The sequence below is a fragment of the Pogona vitticeps genome, chromosome 4, assembly GCF_051106095.1.
Source record: "Pogona vitticeps strain Pit_001003342236 chromosome 4, PviZW2.1, whole genome shotgun sequence".
NCBI classification, from domain to species: domain Eukaryota; kingdom Metazoa; phylum Chordata; class Lepidosauria; order Squamata; family Agamidae; genus Pogona; species Pogona vitticeps.
Window position 1 is genome coordinate 8,421,875 of NC_135786.1, and position 7,261 is coordinate 8,429,135.

A 7,261-nucleotide genomic window follows, 5' to 3' on the forward strand; every position below is an offset into this window, starting at 1 on the left:
AATAACTGTTATTGGTGTGTCTAAAGCAGCCATTCTCAACCTTTTTCGCCCATGGCTATAAATAAAATTATGAAAGAAATATATGCAGAAACAGAATTGTTTAAGTCACATAATTAACTTTATATGGTAGTGTGTGAAGAATTGTTTCCAGTCCGTGGCCTCCTTCAAACATGTCAGGGCCCCCCAAGGGGTCATATGGCCCCCATTGAGAATGTGTGGTTTAAACCAGGGGTCCCCAATCCCCAGTCTGCGGCCCGATACTGGGGCGTGGCCTTGGCAGGACTAGGCTGCAGAGAGAGATCTCCCGCTCCCCACACGCACTCCCCCATGCATGCCCACCCGCACGTACAGGGTCCCCCAGCCACCCACGCATGTGTGCGCCCCAGCCACCCATGAGCATTCCCTGCCCACCCTTGCATGCATAAGCCCCAACCATGCACGAGCGCAGGGGTGCCCTGCCCCCCGCACATGGACCCTGCCCCGCCCAACCAATCCGCAGTTTGGAAAAGGTTGGGGACCACTGGTCTAAAGCAGTGGTACCAACCTTTTTGGGACCGTGGACCATTTGGGGGGGCGTGGGCACCATCGTGCTCATGGGTGGGCGTGTCGCACTCACAGAGGGCCGTGTCATGCTCATGGATGGGTGTGTTTCGCTCGTGGATGGGTGTGTTGTGCTTGTGGAGGGGCATGTCAAGCATGCGCGCATGTGCACAAGCACAACACACCTACCCGCAAGCGCGACACACCCACCCACTGTGAAAATCTGCCTGGCTTCTAATTTCAGCCCAACCGGGAGCAGGAGCAGCAGCGGTGGTACCTACTTGGCAAGTGTGGGGCTTCCTCCCTGCCTCGTAGGCGCTGGTTCCCACTTCCCCCCCAAAGTGTGGCATGCTTCCTCATGTCACATGTAGTGTGCAAACCAGAGGTTGACAACAATGCTACTGCCAAGGAGTCTGCAAGCTTGAGAAGAAACATAGGTGGACATGATCCATTTGTGGAACCAAGCAAAGCTATTTTCTCTACATTCAATTGTAGTTTATTTATTCATTTAAACTTATAGAGCACCCAAATAGAATGTGTCTACTCTGGGCAATTTACACAAAATATAAAAATAAACTATGAAAGTATATATGTACTAAGAATAAGACCCAAATTAACAGCAGAATTCAAGATGGAAAATGGAAAGGAAAAGGGAAAAAAGAGATAGGCTAAGTGATGGCTGTAGGGAAGGCCTGCCTGTATAGCCATGTCTTCGGATTGGTCTTAAAGGGCCTCAGCAAGGGGGCCAGGCTGATCTCTACAGGTAAGTTGTTCCAGAGATGAAGGGCCATTGCCGAGAAGGCCCAATTTTTAGTTTTTTCCTTTGTCTCGCCGTTAGGACCCTCAGCCACCTGGAACAGGTGATATGGGCAAAACTAGGCAGAAATACAATGAAATATTTTGCTATTCTGCTGACTGACCCTATCAACTGTTCAACTTATACTTTGTTGTAGCAAAGTGTGCTTAAAGCACTCTCTGGGCAGTTTACTAGTTATACAGGCTACACATTGCCCACTCCCAGGAAGCTGGGTACTCATTTTACTGACCTTGGAAGGATAGAAGGCTGAGTCAACCTTGAACCTCAATTGAGTTCAGTTTAGTTATTTCCTGAATTTTTAAGTACAGCTTCAGTATCCCATAATTATAGTACACAGTAAAAAAAAATACATGATGTTTCAAGAAAATAGGATGCTAGGTTAAGCATATTTCTCATTAAATTTAAATTTTGTAACAAACTTTAACAAATAAAACAAAAATTAAGACAAACTTTCCTTAATAAATTAATAGAATATTTATTATTTATTTATTTAAAATATTTCTATCCTATCTTTCTCTCCCAAAGGACCCAATATATAAAAATATATTCACATCTATTAGGTTCGGGGTAGGCACTGATATTACAAATTATCAACTGGTGATTTCCGAATGATAGTCTGAAGCAGCTTTGTGGGTGGGTTGCTAAGCTCTCAGTGGGTGTCTAGGACAGTGAAACACAAAAGAATAACAAGAAAGGAATGTGTGCATTTGATAATAAGTTTAAAAGAAAAATTCTAAACAAAGTGAAGAATCATTGGAAGTGGTTTGTGGCAGTGAGGATGAATCTACAAACTGTAAAGTTTTGATAATACTGTATTATAGAAGAAATAATGGCTTTTCTTATAAAGCTTCTGTTTACCAGTTTTAGGTAAACTGGCTTCAGGTAAGTTGTATCAGCTTCCAGAAAAAAGAGACAAATAATCCCATCTCCAAAATACAACTGTAAAATAGCCAAGATAGTGTTTCTCATTCTCTTTGGTCATTCAACAGGAGCCAACACTGGGACTGTGCTTTCTGAGCAAGCAAAGGGGCCTATGACACTAGGAATTTGAGAACATGCTTTATACTTGGCTCAGCTACTGATGCATCTAACTCAGTACTGTTAACATTAACTGACGGGAGCTCTCCATGGTTCCAGAGATGACTCTTTCCCAGCCTTACCTGGAGACGTCATGGAGTGAACCTGGAGTCTTGTACATGAAAAACGTGCTGTATGAAGGAAGTACAACCTTCCTACAATGCTTTTATCTGAGAAAAACAACTAAAATTCTGTTGCTTAGTAAAGTAACTTGCATTAGAACAGGTTGACTAAATCAGGCCCTCTGTAAGTTCCATTGCTTCAAATGGGCCCATTCTAATTGTGGCTTACTTTAATATAGTAAGTAGCAACCAAAAGACTTTCATTTGAATCAACAGAATGTATGGAGGATTTGACCGACTAAATCCCCACTGAGTAAATTGGCCTAACTCTATTGTGACTTACTAGACTTACTACAATAAGCAACAGGATTTCAGCCAATGCATTAGTAAATCTAGCAAGTTAATCCTGCCTCCCTTAATGATATAATTGACCATATACTGAAGGTGATGTTGACTATAGTATTCCCACTCCAAAAGCCACAGAACAAATAATCTATACAACTCTGTTCTAAGATCCTATGGGTCTCCCTCACATAGTTCAGAGGTCACTACTCAGTATGTTAAATTAGACACTATTCCATATACCCTGTTTTCCCAAAAATAAGACATGAAAATAAGCCCTAGTATGATTTTTCAGGATGCTCATCAAATAAGCCCTACCCCCCAAAATAAGCTGCAGTTAAGTGAAACCTGCCCTTCACCACTTTGCAGCAACCAGAAGAAGATGGCATGACTGTATTTGAATAAATGTAGCATGCAAAAAATGTGAGTAGATAAATAGGTATCACCTCGGTGGGAAGGTAAATGGCGTTCCGTGTCTAGTCACACTGGCCACGTGACCACGGAGGATTGTCTGCGGACAAACACTAGCTCTATGGGTTGGAAACAGAGAACAGCACCGCCGCCTAGAGTTGGACACAACTGGACAAAATTGTCAAGGGAAACCTTTATCTTACCTAGATGGTTGTATATGAAAAAAAATAAAACATCCCCTGAAAATAAGCCCTAACGCATTTTTTGGAGGAAAAATTAATATAAGACCCTATCTTATTTTCAGGAAAATATGGTAGCTCATCCCCTGTCATGATCAGAGTCTTTCTAAATTGACCTATTCTTAAAAACTAATCAAAGCTCCAGATCACCATGCTGCCTGGTTCAGGAAGCAATAGTCAAAACAATAAATGTCTGGAATGGTCCAAATGTTTCTAGCCTGGATGCTTCTCTTCTGGAGTCAGCTACAAGGATGCTATTTGTTGCCAAAGTTCAAAAGACTGATTGTCAACAACAACGGATCTACAGGCTGAGAGAAGCTAACTTACTAATTTTAAGTGCCCAGAGCATCATTTGCTTTGAAGCATTAAGTCAATGACTAGTCACATATATAGCTACACATCACTCACACTTGTATGTGCTACTCAAGAATGCTCTGTCTTATCCACCTCCTCAGACAGAATATTCTGCATGCTAGGTAGATGAAAAAGCACCACAACAAGTTGACAAACTGAATTAGCGAAGCAAACAGTGATGGAGATATGCAATAGAACAGAATTATAACTTAATAGTTTTCTATATCAGAAATACAGTGGTGCCCCCCTTGACGATTACCCCGTTAAACGAAATCACTTGATGACTAGTTTTTTGCAATCGCTACAGCGATCGCAAAACGATGATTCCAATGGGGTTTTTTCGCTTTACGACGATCGGTTCCCTCCTTCGGGAACTGATTTTTCGCTTAACGATGATTTCCAAACAGCTGGTCGGCGGCTCTCAAAATGGCTCCCCGCTGTTTTGCTAACCTCATTTCGCTTTACAGACATCGGAAAGTGGCTGCCCTATGGAGGATCTTCGCTGCACAACCAGGTATTTCCCCCATTGGAACGCATTGACCAGTTTTCAATGTATTTCAATGGGTTTTAAATGGGTTTTTTTCCACTTGACGATTTCGCTGTACAGCCATTTTGCTGGAATGCATTATCATCAAGCGGGGCACCAATGTATATGTCTGACCTTAAAAGATTCAGAAGGATAGGGAGAAGTCTGCCACATGACCCTTTTTAAGGCCCAGAGTTGCTCTTGGTAAAATTCTAGCACAATCAACAAACAGAACCCGGAGAATGATAGTTTCTCAAGAACTTTGACTTTTTATAGGACAAAGTAAACATCATCAGTCAGCAGACAGGGAAGGTTCTGAATACTGGAAGCATTATTTCCCCCTCTTCTTCAGAGCCTCAGCCAAGTAAAATCACTTCTTGACAGCTGACTTTATGGAAATTACCATGAGTTGGTTAATTTTTCTGTAAGGTTTCAATATTCCTCTTGGAAATATGCTGTATGCAGTTAGGCAACGGAGTGATTTCAATAAAAAAAGAAAATCTCAAAGAATCACTGATACCTGTTCATCAGGATGCTATCGATTTGATGTTAATGGTTTGAATATAGTTTCCAACTCTATACATATTTTTAAAAGATTTGGAAATGGAACAGCCTTGAATCAAGGTGTATGACACAGCCTCTGTGTAGATTCTTATCAATATAAGCAAAAGGAAGAAAAAATAGTTGGCAAAGGTAAAGAAGAAAACATGCTGAGACTTATTTGAACAAGAAATATAGTGTTTTGCTACATTTCACATTAGGGATTCTGCTATATGTTTATTAGAAACAACTACTTTATATACAGCCAGAGAAGCCTTAGCCTGAGAAGAGAACAATGATAGAGCATCAAAGTATGACTGTAATTAACCAGCAGGAGAGAGTAAAAATGCCTATAAGGGAGATTCCCAACTCTGAACCTTGTTCAAAGACAGACAGAAAGAAAGACAGAAAGAAAGACAGAAAGACAGAAAGAAAGAAAGAAAAGCATAGAAAATGGGATATAAAGACAGTGAATAAATCTATCAAATGAAAGCAGTAGCCAGGAAGTAAAATGTAATCAAAATAGACTGCAGGCAACCCAAGGTACCTCACAATAATTAAAACTACAATGGAACCCATCTCCATACATGTTTCTTCAAACATCCCAATAATTTCAACAGGTCTTACTCCCAAGTAGAAAACTTGGGGGTAAGTCCTAATTTATCTGCTTCTCCTGTAAAAAAAACTATCTGTGAATTTCTGAATGGAGAAGGGGGGGGATGGAGGAAGATGATGCCTTAACAAACCAACATGATACAGAGATCAGAGACCCCAATGAATTTTTAAATCACCTTCCGCCCTCCATTTGCCACAATGGGATGCTGTGAACATGGAAGGGGCAGAGAAGAAAAGAGAGAATGAAAGTGAAATTGATTGATTGATTGCATTTATATGGGGTCCATTTAGATATAGTATACTCTTATTAAGCAGAATAAGTCTTAATGGTAGATCCTGCAACCAAACAGCTCCCAAGTGATAAAGAATCAGCCCTTTACTTGCAAGTTGGCTAAAATATAAGCAAGCAAAGTTTGGCCCTCCAGCTTTTGTTGAACTGTAACTGAAATGAAGACACCTCAGTGAGATTTACCAATGGAGGGGAATAATGTAAATTGCAATCCAATAAAAACTGTGATGGGGGAGGCTGCACTTTGCCCATTCCTGGCTTAAAATTACAGAGACAAAGATGTAGTCCATAACACATCCTAATTTTGTTAGACTGCAACTCCCATCATTCATTCATTTAGCAGCTGCACCTGTATCTCTCCTTTTCTCCCAAGGACTGGCACTTCAGGGGGCTTATCACAAAACAAGTACAGGTAAAAACGAGACAAAATCAGGTGCAATTGTTTAGGAAGAAGGGGAGAGGAAAGAAAGAAAGGCAGGCAAGGACTATAATGAAGAAATACAACCAAACGAATTCTTACAGCATTCTTGAGCTAAAGGGAAGAAGTGTAAAGCACTGGGATGGTTAGGGTGATATTTGGGGGGGGGGGTGTCCGCAGCGCAACAACCTCTGGAGAAGGCCGCAAGTTGCCCACCCCACCCCCACTTTTCATGGGGGGTTGCCTCAACCACCAATGCCACCCCCCCCACACACACACACACGGGGAAACCGGAATTCGACCCCCCCCCGGTCAAAAACCTGAGGAAAACCAGAATTCCAATTCAGGGCCCTGGGTGGGGGGAGAGGGGCCGCCATCTCCCCCAACAAATATGTGGGTGGGGGAGGGGTGGTGATGTGGCCTGAGGTACCAGCAGGGGTGGGGGTGGGAGGAGCGCCCGGCTTCCGGCCCCTTCCCTCAAAACAAAGCCAAGGCACGGCCACGGTTCCTCAGCCGGTTTTAGTTTGAGGCGTACCTGAGGGAGGAGGAGGGGGAGCAGCGGCTGGTCCGGAACCGGCGGGCGCGGCGCGGTTGCCGTCAATGAACCCGTCAATCAGCCCCTCACCGGCACCGGCTTCTTTCGCTCTCAGGGTTTTTTTTTTTAACACGCTTATTCCCCTCAAAGCGCATGCGCGGACACCGCCTCCGCCATAGCCGGCTACGTTGCCACTTCGCAAAGCATTGTGGGCAATACGAGAGGAGGCTGATGCAGGCTACAGTACAGCAGCACGCGCCTGGCCTCCTCCCAGCGGGCGGGGGCGGGGCTTGCGGCTGCGCACATCTTCCCCCTCTGCCTTGAGGGGCGTCTTCTTGACGCGTCTCCCTCTTAGAGTGACGACGATACGCAGAGCAGGAGGATGGGGGGGCGGTGGGTGATGGACAGCAGGAGAGGGGGAGGGCAGGGGAAGCCGGAACGGCTGCTGATTGGCTACGACGCGGGAGGCTGGAGGGAACAGCGGGCTTATAGTTCA

General features: G+C 43.7%; 1 protein-coding gene across 10 annotated transcripts in view; it reads right to left on the bottom strand.

The window, feature by feature from the left end:
- The window catches only part of ARFGAP1 (ARF GTPase activating protein 1), a 37,555-nt gene extending 30,653 nt beyond the window's left edge, over positions 1-6,902 (bottom strand). For all 10 annotated transcript variants that reach the window (XM_078392004.1, XM_078392005.1, XM_078392002.1 and 7 more), the window contains exon 1: positions 6,766-6,902. The gene's annotated coding sequence lies outside the window, so the exon portion shown is untranslated. The remainder of the gene's footprint in view (positions 1-6,765) is intronic.
- Positions 6,903-7,261: the final 359 nt, after the last annotated feature.